This window comes from Triticum dicoccoides, chromosome 6A, assembly GCF_002162155.2.
Source record: "Triticum dicoccoides isolate Atlit2015 ecotype Zavitan chromosome 6A, WEW_v2.0, whole genome shotgun sequence".
Lineage (NCBI taxonomy): Eukaryota > Viridiplantae > Streptophyta > Magnoliopsida > Poales > Poaceae > Triticum > Triticum dicoccoides.
Window position 1 is genome coordinate 502,645,704 of NC_041390.1, and position 21,151 is coordinate 502,666,854.

The following is a 21,151-nucleotide window of genomic DNA, read 5'->3' on the forward strand; positions in this document are numbered from 1 at the left end:
GAGCCGGAACGTGCGCACGGCGGGCAAATTTTTGACATCCATCACATCTCTTGACTAAATCCTCCGCAATAGCATGCGCCGTCAACCAGTAAAAACCATGGCGAAAGGCTTTGGCAACCAACGACTTTGAACCAGTGTGGTGACCGCAATCCCCTTCATGGATTTCTCGCAAAATCTCACACCCGTCTTGAGGAGAAACACAACGCTGAATTGCTCCTGAAACACTGTAACAATGTAACTCCCCGTTGAGTATGGTCATGGACTTGGAACGCCGGATTATCTGTCGAGCCAACATTTCATCGTCTGGTAACTCACCTCGGTTCATGTAAGCCAGATATGGGATCGTCCAATCCGGTATGGCATGCAGAGCTGCCACCAACTGAGCCTCCGGATCAGGAACAGCCAAATCTTCTTTGGTTGGCACTTTGACTGACGGATTATGCAACACATCAAGAAAAACATTAGGCAGGACCGGTTTACGCTGAGAACCAAGACTACTTAAAGCGTCTGCCGCTTCATTCTTCCGCCGGTCTATATGGTCCACCTGATAACCTTTAAAGTGACCAGCCACTGCGTCCACCTCTCGCCAATATGCAGCCATGAGTGGGTCCTTAGAATCCCAAGTGCTAGACACCTACTGAGCCACTAGATCTGAATCACCGAAGCACTTAACCCGGCTCAAATTCGTCTCCTTGGCCATCCGAAGACCGTGGAGCAAAGCCTCATATTCAGCTACATTGTTAGTACAAGGGAACATTAAACGGAGGACATAACAAAACTTGTCACCTCGTTGGGAAGTTACTATGACTCCAGCCCCCGAGCCCTCCAACTGTCTGGATCCATCAAAATGAATAGTCCAATATGTATTATCTAGTTTCTCTTCAGGTGCCTGTAACTCCGTCCAATCGTTGATGAAATCCACGAGTGCCTAGGATTTGATCGCTATGCGGGGTATATATTTGAGTCCATGAGGTCCAAGCTCAATAGCCCACTTGGCAATCCGGCCAGTTGCTTCTCTGTTTTGAATGATGTCGCCCAGAGGAGCTGAACTGACCACTGTGATAAGATGGCCCTGAAAATAATGTTTAAGCTTCCGGCTTGCCATAAACACCCCATACACCAGCTTCTGCCAATGTGGATACCTCTGCTTTGACTCAATGAACACCTCGCTAATATAATAAACCGACCGTTGAACCGGATATTCCTTGCCAAGCTCCTTGCGCTCTACCACAATGGCTACGCTAACAGCCCGGGCATTAGCAGCCACATATAATAATAATGGCTCTTTATCGATTGGCGCTACAAGCACGGGCGGTTCAGCTAGCTGCCTCTTCAGATCCTTGAACGCTTTATCAGCTGTCTCACTCCAGACAAAGTTATCTGTTTTCTTGAGGATCTGATATAAAGGGATGGCCTTCTCTCCAAGGCGACTGATAAACCGACTCAAGGCTGTAATCCGGCCGGCCAAATGTTGAACATCGTTAATACACGCCGGTTTAGCCAAGGATGTAATTACTGCAATCTTTTCCGGATTAGCCTCAATGCCTCTATTTGATACCAGAAAGCCTAAGAGCTTGCCTGCCGGGACACCGAAGACACACTTCTCCAGATTGAGCATCATCTTGTAAACCCGGAGATTGTCAAAGGTTTCTCGTAGATCATCTATCAATGTCTCCTCCTTTCTGGACTTGACTACAATATCATCCACATATGCATGAACATTGTGCCCAATTTATGAAGGCAATTCTGAACCCATCGCTGGTAAGTTGCCTGGGCACTCTTGAGTCCAAAAGGCATGGAAACATAGCAGAAGGCTCCAAAGGGAGTTATGAAAAATGTCTTCTCCTAGTCCTTAACCGCCATTTTGATCTGATGATAACCAGAGTAAGCATCCAGAAAACACAAACGGTCACAACCCGCCGTAGCATCAATTATCTGATCAATGCAAGGGAGAGCGAAGGGGTCTGCAGGGCAAGCCTTGTTTAAATCTGTGTAGTCCACACACATGCGCCAAGTGCCATTTTTCTTAAGAACCAGCACCGGATTAGCTAACCACTCTGGATGAAAAACTTCGACAATAAACCCTGCGGCCAACAGACGGGCTACCTCTTCACCTATAGCCTTACGTCTCTCTTCATTGAAACGGCGGAGGAACTGCCGGACCGGTTTAAACTTAGGATCAATGTTGAGTGTGTGCTCAGCGAGTTCCCTCAGTACACCTGGCATGTCAGAAGGTTTCCATGCAAAGATGTCCCGATTCTCACGGATGAACTCGATGAGCGCGCTTTCCTATTTGGGATCCAGGTTAGTGCTAATGTTGAACTGTTTGGATGAATCGCCAGGAACGAAGTCAACCATCTTAGTGTCTGTAGCCGATTTGAACGTCAATGCTAGATCATGTTCTGTAGTTGGATTTTTCAAAGAGGTCATGTCTGCCGGATCAACTTGCTCCTTATAGAATTTCATCTCCTCCGTGGCACAAACCGACTCAGCATAAGCCGCATCACCTTCTTCACACTCCAAAGCAATCTTTCTACTTCCATGTACTGTGATAGTCCCTTTATGACCTAGCATTTTAAGTTGTAGATAAACATAACATGGCCTTGCCATAAACTTAGCATAAGCCGGCTGCCCAAACAAGGCATGGTACGGACTTTTGATCTTTACCACCTCAAATGTCAATGTTTCTGACCTTGAATCATAGTCATCTCCAAAAGCTACCTCCAAAGCTATCTTGCCAACAGGATATGCACACTTACCAGGCACCACACCATGAAAGACCGTATTTGACGGTTTAAGATCCTTATCGGTCAACCCCATACGGCGGAATGTATCATAATACAAAATATTGATACTACTTCCCCCATCCATGAGTACTTTGGTAAACTTGTATCCCCCAACTTGAGGGGCCACCACCAGGGCCAAGTGACCTGGATTATCAACCCGGGGTGGGTGATCATCTCTACTCCACAAAATAGGTTGCTCAGACCAGCGCAAATACTGAGGTACTGCTGGCTCAACAGAGTTTACTGCCCTTTTGTGAAGCTTCTGATCACGTTTGCACAAACTACTAGTGAAGACATGATATTGCCCGTTGTTCAGCTGTTTGGGATTGCTCTGATAACCCGACTGCTGCTAATGCTGTTGATTCCCCTGATGGTTGTAACCTCCCTGGTTGCCTTGGTGCCCTTGATTGACGTGTCCGGTTTGGCTGCCTTGAAACCCTAAACCGGAACCACCACCTCCGTAACCCGGCCCGTGGAAACCTCCTCCTGAGCCGCCGGGCGGGCCGTTGTCACATTGGAACATATTCGAATTCTTAAAATCCTGCATGATATAACAGTCCTTCCAAAGATGTGATGCCAGCTTCTCCTTTGATCCATGCTTTGGACAGGGCTGATTTAACAAGCGCTCCAAATTGGGGCCTGAACCTCCACCCCTCTGGGGCTGCTTGCCCTTACGGCGCTGGCCATTCTCCTGTGCGTTGGTATTTGCAACAAAGTCCAAGCTACTGTCGGCCTTGCGCTTACCACCGTTTCCATGGCCTGCCGAATTATGCTGTTGACCCTTGGCATTACCATTCTTCTTACCTTTCTCTGATTTGTCCTCCTCTGAATCCAGATCCTTGGTATTATCTGAATCGGTGTATTTAACCAAAGCGGCCATGAGTGTTGACATATCATTGCAGTGACGTTTGAGCCTTCCCAATTTCTGTTTTAACGGTTTGAAACGACAATTGCCCTCTAATGTTAACACTGTAGTGTCTGCATTGATACGATCTGATGAATGCAAAATTGCTGAGACCCGTTTGACCCAATGGGTCATGGATTCCCCTTCCTCTTGGACACAAGCGGCCAGATCCATGATTGACATCGGTTGCTTACACATATCCTTGAAGTTCTGGATAAACCAGTGCTTTTGGCCCATGATCCAACAGAGTTGGTCGGCAAGCTCTTCAACCAAGTGCGAGATGTTCCTTCCAACATCATGGTGAAATATTTAGCACACACTGCCTCATCCAAATCTAACATCTCCATTGCCATCTCATAGCTCTCCACCCACGCCTCTGGTTGCAAATCGGCGGTGTAATTTGGTACCTTACGAGGTCCCTTGAAATCCTTGGGCAGTCTCACATTACGCAAAGCGAGGGTTAGACAGGGCACCCCTAAGGAACTAAACATCACTCCTGGCTCCACGGAGGCCGTGGGGTGAACCAGAGTATGCTGTCGTGCTCCGTGTCGAACCGCCAACTCAGCCTCCCGATGTGCGCGGCCATGGTCCACAACATCTTGCCCATTAGCGCCTCCCCCGGGGCGGGTTGTTCCCCCGTGGTGAATTTCGGCGACGTGCACTACTGTACACGGCCGGTTCATCCTCCACGTGTCTGCTATAGCTCCGGCTTGGACGGGGAGTGGAATGAATCCTCTCACGACTATGTGAATACGCCTGCTGTTGATTTAGTGTTGTTTGAAGGAGATCCCGACGTGCTTCCACTATAACTGGTGACTCGCCGTCGGTTGGGAGGGCCGCCAGGCGTGAAGCGGCGGCCACAATGTTGTCCAACGGGTTGGAATAATGCCCGGGTGGTGTTGGTACATACTATGGCACAACGTTGTTCTGGCGAGGCGGGTCCGTCGTGCGCGGTTGAACCGGCGCTCCTGTTCCCGGCGCCCCCGCCCGGTTTAGTGTGGGTTGGCTACCAGCTCCTGCTCCTGGTGTGTTGAAGAGATTCTGCGGCTCATAAACCGATGGGAGATGTGATCCATACCTTCTTCTCATGACTTCCTCTGAAGCATTCTGATCCAGTCTAATCCGGTAGGCCTGTGCTTCCAATTCAGCCCGCTCTGTAGCCATCCTAGCATTCTCTATTGCCAGGTCCGCCTTAGCCTGGGCTATCTGATCTTTTACCTTTGCAATCTCCGCATTGTGCTGATCCCTGCTGCTGCATCCACCTCCGCGGCCATCAATGTTGCCAAAGCGTCGAACAAATCAGACAGGACTTGGGCCGGAGGCGGCGCCGAGCTTCCTGCCCCTACTGGTGTGGCCGTTGTTGAACTGGAGAGCATTGCTGCGGCGATAGATGAATGAGGCACCGATTGTGTGCCGGCCATGAAGATGGCGGCCTGTTTTGGTAGATTGGGGGAATCCGGAATACTGTTGCCCTCGGATCCTCCATCAATCTGGCCGTCCTGCAACTGGTAAAGTGATTCGGTCTCTCTAGAAGACTCGTCATCAAAACAGACCATGGTCTCTCCATCGGACAACGGTCCGTCCTCGTACCTCGATCCATGGATGACACCCATGAAAACATGCCTTGCCTCGGGCTGAACCGGTGAAGAACTTGCACGCCGAGATGTTTCGATGATGTCGGTGTAGATGTCCGGCTTAGGGGCCGGTTCACCAATCTTGCCGATGAAGACATGAATCCCACCAAAGGGGACCCGGTACCCATATTCGATTGAATCGGCCTCGGAACCCCATCATGCGTTGTCGATGTAGAGCTTGCCGTGACGACTCTTTGTCATCCGGCCCACAGCGTATCCCTTAAGTCCATCGAAGCAGCCCTTCAAGAACTCAAAACCATCGTGCGATAGCCCCACGGTGGGCGCCAACTGTCGTGGGTTTGTCACGGCAGATGTCCTTGTGAAAGGACTTAGTCGTGGAGCCATCGCTACAGGTTAGCTTTAAGGGGTTAAATCGGACAAGGGGACACAGGGAATTTTATACTAGTTCGGCCCCTTCGAGGAAGGTAAAAGCCTACGTCTAGTTGTGATTGGTATTGCTAGGGTTTCGAAGGCGAGGGAGTGAATCCTCTTTATCTGGCTCTCGAGTTGTTGTCTGACCCTAAACCACTGCCGGGTCGTCCCTTTATATACATAGGTTAACGCCCTCCGGTTTACAGAGTCCCGAAGCCGGATTATAAACATATCCAGCTCGGTCTCTATCCTTCCTATCTTACAATACAAATTACATGACTAAGCCGGTTTACATTTACAGGCTTTAACCCGCCTTCGTGCCTTGGGCCTCCATGAAGCGCTATCATCCTTGTATCTTTATGGGCTTCTAATCTTCAAGGAGTCAACCCGGTTACATAAGGCCGATTTACCTCCAGTAGTAATATCCCCAACATGTGGCCTTTTCAACTATTGATGCTGGATCTCATGGAAGTGACATGCCTGTGAAGACAAACCTGATGCAAACTCGTTTGACACAAGTGTTTACTCGTGATGCAGTTAATGAGAAGAAAGCTGTTTTGAAGAGGAAGATGTCAGATCGAAATCCTGATGGCACACAGAGGTGTAGCCCATGTGTGAAAGCTAGTTCCCAACCTGGTAATAGCAAAGCTGATGGGGATAGTGTTGCTGTGAAGATTGGTCCAAGCAAACTTGGTGGCTCCCCTGTTCATCGTAGTCCACGGGTTTTGACAAATAAGAAGCCTTCTTCTCCTCCTCTTCGAGAGCGCTCTTTGTTGAAAGAAAATAATAAGCGTAAAGTTCATCCTGCAAAGGTGAACAAAGGTGTGAAGAAGCATGCTCGTGTCGAAGCTGAAGATGTTGTATCTGAAGAAGATGATATCGAAGTTGATTCTGAAGATGAATTTGCAGTGGTATGTCTTTTGTACTGTATGTGACTGACTAGTTGTACTTGCAATGATTTAATTGTGTCTGGGTTGGTATGCTGGCCAGGCGAGGCTGGTCATTGTTTGCATCAATCGAGGGTGGTACTGATGTTGTTTCAATAGTTGAACTTGTGCAATCTTTTATTTTTTCTACTTGACTTAATATGCTTGTTTTGTTTTCTATATTCATTTATTTAAGGTGTGGCTTCTTTATTTTCATTTACAGCCTGTTAGCATTATGAGTCTGGTCAAGCCGGTGGGACGCAATGCCATAAAAGTTGCCTTGGATGAAGGTGAGCAACAGAAATTGAACTTGACTGTGCGATGTTCATTGGGAGAGGTTGAAGCTTGTGCTAAATTGCTTGAGAGTCGGCATGTGGCTAGGGTTCGTGCAGCTGGTTTTGGTTCTATCTTCAATTGGAGGGTGAAGTCTAACATTTCCCGCCCTCTGATGGGAGTTTTGTACCTGAGGATAGATCCTGATACGATGACTCTTGACATGAGTGAGGCTGATAAGAAGCTTCGCATCACTAGCGATGGTATACAACAATTATTTGGGTTCCCTCGTGGTGGTCGTTCTCTTCCAATGCCGTCAGAGGATGGATATGACGATGCTCTGATGAAGTTAAGATCGGAGCTTGGCGTTAGCAGGAACATAGATATCAAGACAAAGGATTTGAGGAATAAGCTCAAGGTGCTCGTCAAGGATCCTAGCAAAGATAACCTTGCTCTGAAAGTGTTCTTCATTATTGTGTTTATGAAGGTTGTGTTGCCTGGTGCCGCCCCGCGTGTTTCCAGAGAGGCAGCAATGTTGAGGGTCTCGTCTTTGAGGACATGGCTAATATGGATTATTGTCAGCTGATGGTTGATGAGCTTAGAAGGGCTGTTGTCAGGTACCAAGATGGTGTTACCCTTGGGAAGGCAATCACAGGCTGTGCTATAGGGCCTGTACTAATGTACCTTGACTGCCTTATCCGTGGCAAGACTGCGGGGCCTGACATGCGAGTCCCCCGCATATGTTTCATGGATCATGTCAAGCTTTCTAATCTGGTTGATGCAGATTTGATAAAAAAGGCAATGCAGATCCAAAGACTTGGGTGTTTGGGAAGCTTCCAGTGAGTTTTATTTGTTTCGTGTCTTGGAGACCTTTTTTATTTTAGGTATAGCTATTTTTGCTGGAGTGAACATGTGTCCCGCAGAGTTACCTGTTTAGATTTTTGTCATTTCTTAAGCTTTGTGAGGTTTAGGTACGATTTTTAGTAATATTTTTTCATGTGTGGTCGAACTGAATATCTTTGTTCAACTGTCCTGTTGGTAAATACTAAGAAATTGGCACTGACAGTTAAAGATTGATAGTGCTGTTGATTTAAATCTGTTAATATCATGTTTTTTCCCTATGTGTTGCATTGATTAATTAACTATTTTTCCCCTTGTTTGTAGTGGAAAACTCAAGAGGATGTTGCCTTTTTCCGAGTATATAAATGGCTAGTCCTGGAGATGCTGTCATCTCAGGTTCCCAAGTCTTCATCTCTGCATGATGAGTTGAGAGGTGGCCGTGGTGTTGAGGGTGCTGGTTATGTTCCCCCTGGCCCTAGTAATGCTAGTACTTCACAGAGGCAGGGTTTTGGTATTGATGTTGCTGTTTTTGCATTGGAGCGCGCTGAGCATATTTTAAGTAATGTGTGTTCTGAGCTGCAAAAGGTCCCAACAACAGTTGAGCGTCTGAGCTGTATCGATGGTATCCTTCCTGAAGGTCATCAATTTAACGCTGAGGAAGCAGTGGACTATATTGAGATGGAGAAAAAATTTATTGGTGATATGCGTGACGCTGCTGCTGATCTAGTTCAGAGCTCGGTTCGTCTGTTGAACAATATGAAGTGTTTCAAAACTATGCAAGACTTTCGCTGCAAGCCATATGAAGAAAGTGCAAAAGTTGTTATCAGGCAGATTGAGCAGGATGAGGCTGTTGCCACCGATAGCAGGGCTAGTGATGGTACTGAGGCTAATGTTCCTGATCACGAAACGAACGATGTTGGCTTGGAGCACCCTGTTGTTGATGTGAGTCAGTCCTCGGTGTTTGTATGTTTTTACTATGTTGTTCTGCTGTCAGTATTGTAGTTGAACTTCCTGATCTTCATTTGTTTATTAATTTTTTGTTTTGATGCAGGAGACTAGTCATAATGTGGACGCTGCTGTTGACCGTGGAGTTAATGATCCATCTACTGATAAGTGCAAGGTTATTTTTGTTTTTAATGTGTTCATTCATATTTCTTGAATTTTCATGCGCATCAATGTGCCTTGCTTGTTCATTTTTCTATTCCACACCGTTAAGGGTTTTGCAGGGATACCTACCTTTTTTGTTACTATGGTTTAATTCCTTGTGTTTTATTGTTGCTAATAATAGCATTTTTTGGTTCATTACATATGAAATCAGGGTCCTGTTGTTGGCGACAAACCTTGTTCGCCCATTGGTGATGTTGCTTTGAATGTTAGCAACAGCAAGATTGATGATGTTTCTGTGAATGCTTCTAAGGTTTTGTTTTCCTGTGCACCTCTCTCTAGCTTATTTTTGATTGTTAGTTTTGCTCATATTATTCACTTTTTCTGAATTTTTATTTCTTCAGATGACTGATGTTGAGCGTGAGGCTGTCATGAGTGGTGGAGATGATGCTCATGGTGTTCCATTGAGTAGTGGGCGCGATGTTGGTGCCAAAGTTGCTGATGAGGATGTTGGTGCTGCTAGCATACTTGATGCCAAACCGTCTCGAAATGTTGGGAATGAAAATCTTTTTGATTTTGAAGATTTGCCGCTGGAAAATTTCCTGCCTGCAGGGCTTGATTACGGTGATGCATTGCAAGATGCTTCTAGCATGGAGGAGGTGCCATCCGAGGATGACGATTTACTTCTGTCGATTTCTTCTGGCCCCTTGACGCAGGAGGCGCTCGTGTCGTCCCAGGATTTTCTTTCCATAGACCCTGAAAGCGCAGCGATATTGGTGTCCCCTCAAGATGCGCCATCATCAAACCCTGAAACTGGAGGCATATTGGTCTCATCACAGGAACTACCATCGTCGTCAAACACTGATAGTGCAGGTAAGGACTTGTAAATGAGGCGTACTTCTCAATTTTGGCATTTTGGACATGTTCACTTGTAGTGCTTGAACTTGTTATTTTTCTTCTTTTTCTGCAAGCAGAAAGTGGAAATGTTGTTAAGGTTGATATGTTTTTCTTCGCTGTTACGAGGTTGCGCACGAACCGTATGAAATGGTTAGTTTGGGATTTTGCCCGTACCATTTTTCTCTCTTTTTCTTTCTCTCATATGAGAATGGTTGTTGTTGCAGTAGTTTTAATTCATGTAATCTTTTGTGTTTTTCTAGTCACAAGCCGATGTTTCAAAATAAAGAATGTGATGCCAGTGTTTGTTCTATTGCTAAAGCGTTTGTCCCCACTGGCATGCTCAACTCAGACAGTGCTGACGTTGTTTTATATTCTCTACGTCAGAAGTACCGAGACACTGACAAGTTGATAGTTCCCAGATGGGTGACGGTCAGTATTTTGCTTTTGTAGATAGGATGATAACTTGTTTTGCCAATTTTCTAACTGTTGTTGTTCTTTTTGTACAACAGACCAAGATCCGTGATGGAAATATTGATTCCAATGTGCTAAATTGGTTCACAAGATCGTGCGCTGATGGTTTTAACCAAGTAGGTGAACTTGTACTTTTTGTACTCATGAACTAGAATTGTCCTGTTTTCTTGCAAGTTTGGGAGGTGGTGGAATGAACTTGAGCAACCTGCTTTTAGCCCTGCACTTATGAATGATGTGTGCTTCTTTTTTTGAAGTTGAACTTATTGTCGCAAGGAAATTGAACTGATATGTTTGTTGCAATTTTAACTAGAGTAGCATATATTTTTTGTAGTGTTTTGCTTACTCAATTAGAACTTATGATTATCTTATTTTTTTTGTTTGTACTTCTGAATTTCAATTTTCTTCTTTTATTTTATTGTTTGGAGGCTGAATTTTTTGTTTCATTATGATTTGTTAAATTCAGTTTTCCTCTGTGATTTTTTTGTCATCTTCTCTTCCCTACTTTTGATCTGACGTCCATTGCGGCTACCATGAAGCCTAGCGAAGTATCTGGGCATTGGTGCTTGATTGTTCTGAATTTGAGGTTCCGTCGTTTTGAGTGTCTTGATTCACTGCGCGATGAAACCTGGAGTGATGCAGTTAGATTCTTAAGGACTATGACAGATAACATAAAGAAGCTTCGGAGTGAGTCTAGCGTAGACAGGGCGAAACCATTCTCGCCGGTGCATATTGATGGTTTCTCTTGCGAGTTTGTGCGGGTGCCGCAGCAGAAAAACACGTGAGTGTCCGTTTTTAATGAGTTTTTGTTAGTTGTTTTTGTTGCTGGGAGGGTGGTGTTACTGTGTTTTTGGATTTGTGATGTACCCATTTGTTTTTTTCTTTTGTTAACACGCATGATTGTGGATTCTTTATGCTACAAAGCTGCAAGACCTATCATTGTCGGTAGGATGGTGTGACTGAAATGTTAGATTACAGCCACGAAGACATTCTTGACATTAGGAAGACTTTTCTGTATACCTGTGCAACTAGCGATGTGTTTGATGTTGACTTTTGTGGTTTGTTTGGCATCGAACCCTGTACGTAATGCATGACCTTTTGTAATTTTTTGCAGCTTGTACTTCTTTGATTGGTACTGTCATGAATTACATATTTGAACTTTACCCTTGATGCGGTCTTTTCTTTTTTTATTTTTGCAGGTGAGTGGCTGGATCTTAATGAGCATGACTACAGGATCTTTGGCAGCCAATTCTCGGAGCTCGAGCGCGTATCTATTGATCTTAGCCAGCGGCGTTCTCCAAAAAAGACAAGGTCTGGTGTTATTAAGGGGCAGTTGGGAGCTCTGAAAGGTTCTACGGCTGCTTGTGCAGAGAGCCCCTCTACACCCAAGAATCCCATTGTGGAATTGATAGACAGCGATGATGATGCGTTTGACAAGATTGCTGGCACGGGAAGAGTCACCAGGAGCGCTGCTGCTGCCAAGGGTTTATCCCCACTTGCTGGAATAGTGGCCCGTAGAGTTGGTGGTGCTAGGAAGGATCCTGCTTTGGATCTGGCAATGTTACAAGCACGAAGCGTGCACCCAGAGCTCCTATAAAGTTTTGCTCCCCTGTGCAGCAGCTTCACCCTCATAGATTCCCTCACCTGGACAAGGCTCGCAAGTTGTATAATCTGTTGCATAGCGATGAAGCATGTGAGAAGTATGCCGAGTGAGTATCTCTCATTATGTTTCCTCTTCTTTTCCTTTGTTGTTTGTAACTGCTAGATAGATATGACCTGAACTGTTACTTTTTATACAACTTGAACTGCTATGAATGCCTTATCTTGCTTCCCCTGCGTTTTGTTCTTGTCCGTGCTGCAGCAATACATTCTCAATGTTACCTCAGCCCGATGATAGCGTAACCAGCTTCACTGGGAAACGCATCTGGGAAGTTTTTGCACCTGGGTAAATGATGGAGGGTGATGTAATGGACTTCCTTATTGATGATTGGAAGAAAGATCCCGATAGAAATGTTGATTTTGCGTCTGGGAAAAGGGTATTGCTGAGTCCATATTTCATCAAGGTAACCAATCAGATCGTTTGTTTCTCTTAAACAAGAACGCCTATTTGTTTTATGAGTTTTGATAATACCTTGATTTGTTTATCCTTTTCCCTGTCTATTTCTTTTTTGGCTTTTTTGGCAGGTTGTGCTTGACTGTACGTTTTATGGTGATAAAAATAAAGAGTTTAATGTGAAGAGTGCAGCGAGAGATTTCAAGAGCTATGTTAAAGATAATGAAGACTTGCTCAGTGCCAACCTTGTGAGATCTACTAGCTGATTTTTGGTTTTACTTGTTTGTTGTCATGCTGGTTTTTATTTTGAATATTTAACATCTCTTTTTTGGTCATCTGTTTTTACATCATGATGCCTCTATTCAAGCCTATGGTTTTGCCAAAGGATAAGAAAGTGAACCACTTTTCCTTATATGTCATGAATCGGTACCGAAGTAGCATCGACATCCTTGACTCTTTACCTTATCCGAAGAACCATCGTCCTTCAAAGAACACCTATCATAAAGACTGCGAGAAGATTGTGAGTGACATTTATTATCTGTACTGGATTAATTTTTCTGCATCTTTGTTTCTGCTTTTTCTTAGACCTGAAAATGTGTGGTTTCTCTTCTTTTTTTACAGATCTCCAGGATGGTCCAAGTAATGAAGGATGTGTATGGTGATGCTCAGTACAATGCGAGCAAGCAGCCCAAATGGGAGCTTTTTGCAAAGAAACCAATGTTTGTGAAGGTTCCACTTCAAGGGGTGAATGAATGTGGCCATTATACTCTGAAGTATGCAGGATCCTATTATGGTGAGAAGATCATTGGGAGCATTCGAGATAATGATGTGGGTTCTAGTTGAGCTTTTCACTTTGCTATGTTTGGCTGATTGTGTATTCTTCTTTTTAATGTGTCATGATTTTTGATAATTTGCTTCATTGTTTTGCAGCCTCATATTGTTGATTGGAAGGTTGAGGATCTGTATAGAGTTGTGTTCAACCGGAATAACCAGCTTCTGGTGACGGAGCTTCCCAAGGAGTTTCAGCCTTTGGCTCCTGGTGCATAGAAGAAATGGTCATCATTCGCATAGTGAAATGGATAGTTGTGTGATATATCTCTTGAAAGCATTGTAGGATTTGATTGTAGTGTTTGGATGTCTTTGATTTTTGATAGTTGTGTGATATATCACTTGTGTATGTTTCATTGGGAATTCGTTCTGGTTAAGTTCTATTTTTTGTACTGAAGTCTTGTAAATTAGTTGAACTGAAAACACGTTTTCCCAAGTTCATTACGAGTTGTTGCTGGAAAAGTCAGATTTATCATTTGTTTTCATCTGTCCAAACCTAGGTTGGACCTTTATAGTTTATGTCCCTCTTTTCTTGTACTTATAGTATAGTTATGTTAGTACTGAATTGCAATGTCGTTCATCGTAAGGCTTTTAAAATTTGGTGTCATGATGGCACTTGTGGATCTAGCGTGAGTGGAGTGACGCTTCCTTGTTATGTAGAACTGATTTCATATAATGTATTAGAACTGAAGTTTTTTTGTGATTGAAATTATTTACGACCAAGTTGCTACGTCATCTCTAGCCAGATTTTATTCAAGTATAAGAAATTTAGCAAGATTTGAGAGCCAAATTTTTGTTTGAACTTCTTGAATTGTAGTAGTTGAACTTCATAGTAAAATTTATATACTGGTTTAAATTAGCTACATTTAAATATGTCTCCGGGGGGGCCTATTTTCTAGGCTGTGGTTCTTCTCAAGGCAATGTTTTGTATGATCATAGTACTTGCCTTACAGACTAAGTTGTACTGACATTTCAGTTGTACTATTAGTGTTATTCTTGAGTATGTCAATCTTTTATGGAATGTGAACTGAAGCTTCTCGTTCCTTTTTATATTTTGTAGAATGAATGTACCGTTTGTTCAAGTGTACCAGAACTCTCAGTCCGAGCATGTTAGTGGCTTGGAAATATGTACTGATTGTTCTTTGCTTTTCTTGTTGCAGTACTCAGTAAATTTCTAACTACTATTAGCACGATGCTGTTAGTAGTCCTCGGCTGAAACTTAGTCTTTTTAGTGTTCTTATGAAACTAGAAACTGATTTCTTAGTGTGATAATACTACCATAAATGTCTAAGCTGTACTGAGCGTCCAATTCTACTATTTTGCTGTTGTCCTTAGTTAGTCTGCCACTGTTTTTGTTTTTTTTGTGAAAATATCCATGTATGATTTTTGTTTCTGCATGACTAGTTTCAACTTCAACCTACTTCAACTTCAAATGATGGATGAACAAAAATAGGAAGCTAGCAAACTTGTTGACTGACATAAGCAAATGATGTACATGATAGACATAGGCAAACTTGTTCAAACCCTGACAGACATAACATAAGGTAGCTGGTTCAACATAACGAAAGCAAACTACAAATCTAAAACAACAATATTAAGGACAGGCAGAAGTGCGAGCAACACGAATGTAGACTTTCATGCATCTTCATCCCGCGAAGTTGCAGTGGTAGTAGGGGTCACCCTCCTGCTCTTTTGAAATATCCCAACCTGTCACGATGTTGTCGATTGTCTTCCATGACTTGTATGTGGCGTACGCATCTATTCCTGCGTACGTGATGAGGTTTTCTGGCAGCGGGCTGGTCCCCCACAGTTGGTGTTCTCCCTTGTCCATCTTCTTCTTCATGCCTTTGTAGGATGGGTGGATGACGCCGCCTGCAACATCGGCCAAGGAGTCGAAGTATTTGCTGGTGTGTGGATCTTTCCACTTGCGCTGCATGTTGATGAAGTTGTTGGGGTTGATCTCCAAACCAGACTTGTTCAGCATCCGCTTGTCACTTCCAATGCTGAAACCGACAAATGTGTACAATTTCTCCTCCTGCAGGAACTATTTGAGGCGCTTGGGCCCGCAAGGGGGGAGACACACATTGAAGGTTAGTGTTCTTTTTTGAAGATTTAATTCTTCTGTTTTTTGGTTTTGAAAGTGATAATCCATGAGGTAGATGCTTATATAATATAAGTCATGGATGAATGTAGTCCAGAAACTAGTACACAAAGTCCTGAAATTAAATTCAACTACACCATGTTATTTTCTTTTTTGCTATCTTCAGTGCTTCACCAAATGCTTCACCAAATTCAAGAATCATTTTAACAGATTCAATGATATATGTGCTGCTTGATTTAAGTTTAGTTTTCTTTTTGGTTGAATAAAAGACCTATACCAATGCTTGATACATCTTTGTGCATCAGTTCTATATCAAGTTCAGAAATTAATTTGAGAAACATGTGCATCAAGATATGGACCTATACCACTTTAGCAAACATCTTTAAATACATCAATTCTATAAACTATACTAGTGCATCAAGATCAGAATCTATGCTAGCACATCAAGTTTAGAAATTAATTTGGTGCATCAAGTTCAGAATTCTATAAACATTTTTCAGATGCTAATCTGGTGAAACAATCCACTTCACAGTTTCAGAAATGCATGTAAGTTGAGAAACATGTACTCGTGCATACATTTCACAAAGTATAGTAGTTGATCTAGTTGGGAAACTAGTTTAATGAAATTTTTAGTGAGTAGTACTAGTGCAACAGATGAATGAGCAGTAGTATGGGTTACCATTTTGTGGCAGCTGCGATGTGGTACACCAAGCAGAGTTCCTCGACGCACAACTGCAGGACTGCCGCCATCTGTGGAGGTTCATCATCCCTGGTGAACTCCACATCAACTCCGATGAAGCTCGGATACAAGCCACTGCCCTTCATCTGAGCCTGCTCATCACCTCGTCGGCCTTGTCTGGTTTGCTGGTGCAGACGATCTCCAGCGTCTCCTTGCCATGGAGCTCAACCCTTGTGAGGGTTCTCGTGTACTCGCGCTTCTCACCGGGGACGTGAATGTCGACGAGGTTGTTGTTCTTGTCCGACGGCTCGCCATGATGACGCTTGGCGGACGGTTCCTCTGCCATCGCCTTCCTGGGGCGACTGTGGGTTTGGGAGAGAGAAGTTTGTGGTTTGTGTGCAGTGGAGATTGAAGCGGCAATGGTGGTTTCTAGGAATGAGGCAGAGATGGAAGACAATGGGGTGCTTTGAAGGTGCGTCGACGGGGATGTGTGGGAGGCGGTTCGTCGGGGGGCATGGGTGTGGTGGTCGTGGGGGTGCCCGTTTGCAGTCCCTTGTGGCAACCGCTTAGTGGGTGGCGCGGGTGATGGCCTGGAAGAAGAAACCATCCAATTCAAATGGTTTTACTGTTACACTGACTTGTCTTGTCAAGCTGTACTTATGACCTGCTAAATCCCACCTGCACGTCTCAGGGGTGGTGATGACGGCATTTTGGAATGTTTAGGTGCTTTGTGATGTTTTTCCGTGAGGATGTTAAGTCTTGTTTTTCCACTAAAGTCTTATAGACTAGTTTATCTGAAGACATTTTTTAGTGCCCTGGGAGTTGTTGCTCAAAACTGGTACTTATTTTATTTTCATCTGTACTTACCTAAGTTAGGCCTTTATAGTTTTTGTATTCTCATTTTAGTGCACTTATGGTTTAGTGTTGTGTGAACTGAAATGTAATTTCATACAGCGTGCGGTTTTGAAATTTGGTGTCGTAGTGGTGTGAGTGGCCTGACTGATCCTGCTTTTTTAGTACTGATGTCATATGTATGTTTGAACTGAGTTTTTTTGTTTTTTTGGGTGGTTTGTTGGATTGAGATTGTTTTACGACCAGATCGTTCACTGAGGTGTGTACAGATTTTATATAAATTAGAAATTTAGTAGAATTGACAAATAAATTCTATTTGAACTTCTTTTATTTTAGTAGTTGAACTTGTCAGATTTTATGTAAATAAGAAATTTAGCATAATTGACAAACATTATATGTTTTGAACTTTTTGCATTTTAGTAGTTGAACTTGTCAGATTTTATATAGATAAGAAATTTAGCATAATTGACAAACATTATATGTTTGAACTTTCACTACAAACAAAAGACACATCCGTGACATTTTGGGCCGAACGAATATTTTTTCTGTCATACATATGACACTTCTATGACGATAATTGTGACAAAACCCGGTATCATCATAGATGTGGTGGGCTCCTACTTCTATGACAAAAAATCATGATAGAAAATGGGCTTTTCGTCCTGGGCGGGCCGGAGATGCAGCTGCATGACATTCTTTGGGCCGTCCATGATGGAAAAAACCGTGGTAGAAGCGAGGGCGAGAAAATTCCGGGGAGTTCCCGGTTACGGTGGCAGGTCGGGGGCCGAGTGATGTGCGCTTCTCTTGTACACATAGGCGCATGTGTGCGAGGCGTTGGCTCTAACTGAACCCGAGCGAGGCGTTGGGCTCTAACTGAACCCGAGCGATTGCACTGCAGGCTACGCATTACTGAACCCGAGCAATCGAGCGATGGCTGTTAACTGAACCCGATCGAGCGATTCCTTCGCTACTGCTGCTAACTGAAGCCGATCGATGCTGCCTCTGGATGAACAGTGAGTGTTGCGGGGGGGTTTGGATGAACAGTTCCCGGTGGGGGTGGATGAACAGGACTCCGTGGTGTTGCCTCTGGATGAATAGGACCCCGATCGATCGAGCCGGTTGGGGCTGGATGAACAAGACCCCGTGGAGGGCTGGATGAACAGGGCCACCCCATGGAGGGCTGGATGAACAGTAGATGGTGGAGGGCAGGATGAACAGTAGCCTGTGGAGGGGTGGTTGAACAGGAGCCCGTGGAGAGGGCTGGTTGAACAGTAGCCGGTGGAGTAGCGCGCGGTGGAGGCTGGATGAACAGGAGCCCGTGGATGAACAGTCGCAGGTGGAGGCTGGAGGAGGTCGACGGTGGATGAACAGTAGCTCGTGGAGGCTGGAGGGGTCGACGGTGGAGATGAACAGTATCCCGTGGAGTCCCGTTTTGCGGTAAGCCACACCCCTCCCGATGAACAGGACCCCCGTTTCGACTGTAGCGCTCCAATACAAGTCTGTTTCCTCCGTTTTGCGGTACGCCACATCCCTCCCGATGAACAGGACCCCCGTTTCGACCGGAGGAGGTCCGTTTCCTCCGTTTTGCGGTACGCCAGACCCCTCCCGATCAACAGGACCCCGTTCCGAATGTAGGAGGTCCATTTCCTCCATTGTGCGGTACGCCACGCCTCGTTTCCATCGCCTTTTCCGTCCAAGCCCTCCCGATGAACACGACCAGCATTCTGTTCCGACCCAGCCGGTTGGCTCCCCCGCGTTCCATTGCCTCCCGATGAACATGACGCATTCCGTTGCCTCCCCATGAAAACGACGCATTCCGTTGCCTCCCCATGAACACGACGGATTTCGTTGCCTCCCCATGAACACGATGACGACGCTGTTTCTCCGTTCCGACCCAGCCATGTACACGATCCCTGGTCGTACGTATGCGCGAGTAGGCGTTCGAGACCCCGCCCGTATGTACACATACGTGGCCGTATTTTCTTTCTTGCACCCTGGCCGCTATACGTACGTGTACATGCTACGTGCGCGCCTCTACTACGACACGTGTGCGCCTCTACTACAACACGTGCGCGCATCTACATCGACCAGTATGTACGTACACGTTCGCGACCCGAATGACAACGCTATGTACGCTTCGGCCAGGTGGGTCCTGACTGTCAGGCACTTCCTTGCCTGCAAAGATGTAGCTGGTGGGTCCTAGCAGTCAGGGGGCGAATCGTTTTTCTTTTGCCCGGACGCACTTCCTTGTGTACGGAGATGTAGCTGGTGGGTCCCAGCTGTCAGGGGAAAACATTTTTTTCGCGAAATACAGTGGCCCGTCCGGTGGGTCCCAACTGTCAAGTGGAGGAATCATTATTTTCCACATAATAAGGAGGCACTTCCTTGTTGTGGTCGTGGACCCAGCTGTCAGCCTCTCCACGTACAGTCCACGGCCGATGGAAGTCATTCCTTGACCATGTTGACCATTCCGCGCCGAGAGCACCAGGGCGGTGGACGACGGCGAGGCCTAGGAAGGGGACGACATGGAGGCAGGGAAGACTCGGCAGTTGTTTCCCACGCGGAGGGGAGTATGACTGTATGAGGGTTTACTGGTTCGTCTGCCGTCGCCGGAGAATAACAGCAGGTGTGGGTGAGTAGAGGGATGGCTAGGCCAGCGATGGGAGTATGGTCGGGCGGTGAGGCCTGCGCGGCAGCACAGCCGGCCGCGAGGAGGAGGGAGCAGGAAGTCCCGCCACCACTTGTTTGAGCGGCTAGAACAGGAAGAGGAGAGATTGAAGAAGCACGACGGCCGTTGGATGGACATCCAACAGTCAGTGCTTGTGCGTCAACCTTTTTTTAGGAAAGCCTCAAATCTGTGAAAAACAGCATAGAGCCCATCTGCCATTATTTCTAATAATTTACAGCCCATTTGCTAATTCTTAAGGTTTTTTTTGGAGCCCATATTCTTTTTGTTAGCATTACAGCCCATATTGTGGCAACAGTTAAAAAATTATACGAAATTTTGCATCTTTCGGTGCGGTCCGAACTGTTTTTAATCCTGAATTTTCGACTCACATTCAAACTGATTTTAAAAATAAAAATGTATATCAATATAAAATCCAACAAATTCTCCACGCATCAAAATTAATGTAATTTAAAATCTTGAAATGAAAAAAAAGATATTTGAAACTAATTGCCGGTTTGATGTGTTTTAAAAATGTACAACCCATTTCTCATTACTGATGGGCCATTTTCTCGGCCAGCCGAATGAAAGCTCTCCTTGTCTTGAAAGATTTGCAGCCCAACAGGCCTGACAAAGCGACTTACTTGGCAAATCACAAAAAAACTGGGATGTGGCCGTGGACCCAGCTATCAGCCTCTCCGCGTACAGTACTCTTCCGATGGAAGTCGTTCCTTGACCATGTTGACCACGCCGCGCGGAGAGCACCACGGCGGTGGACGATGGTGAGGCCTAGGAAGGGGACGACGCGGCAGTGGAAGCCCGCGCGGAGAGGACTACGAGGGTTCACTGGTTCGGCTGCGGTGTGAGGCTGCCGTCGCCGCAGGGCCTGGCCAGTGGTGGGAATAGTAGGGGGTGGTGAGGCCTCTGCGGCAGCATAGCCGGCCACGGGAGGCAGGAGCATGCAGCACGACCGGCACTGCTTTGGGCGGCTGGAGCAAGAAGACCAGAGGTTGAAGAAGCACTACGGCCGTTGGATGGACATCGTACGATCACTGGAGCTAGAATCATTCATATTGACTAAGTTGACAAAGCCCTTCGTCCCCGTCAACTTAAGTAGGCCCACAAGTCAGCCTCCCAGCAAGGTGGGTCCCAGCTAGCCGGGGGAGTATTCATTTTTTTGTGCGTAATAAGGAGGCACTTCCGGTGGGTCCGAGATGACAGCGGGGGGGCATTTTTTCGCGAAATACGATGGCCCATCCGGTGGGTCCCAGCAGTCAGGGGGAAACGATTTTTTCGCAAAATACTGGTGGCCCGTCCGGTGGGTCCCCGCTATCAGGTGGAGGAATAATTATTTTGCACGTAATAAGGAGGCACTTCCTTGTTGCGGCCGTGGACCCAGCTGTCAGCCTCTCCACGTACAGTCCACGTCCGATGGAAGCTGTTCCTTGACCACGTTGACCACGCCGCGCCGAGAGCACCAGGGCAGTGGACGAGGGCGAGGCCTAGGAAGGGGACGACACGGAGCCGCGGAAGACACGGCAGTGGATGCCCACGCGTAGACGAGTACGAGGGCTCACTGGTTCGCTGCGGTGTGAGGCTGCCGTCGCTGCAGAATAACAGGGGGTGTGGGTGAGTAGAGGGATGGCCTAGCCAGCGGTGGGAGTAGTAGGGGGTGGTGAGGCCTCTGCCGCATCGCAGCCGGCCACGGGAGGCAGGAGCACGAGGCATGACTGGCGCTGGTTTGGGCGGCTGGAGAAAGAAGACCAGAG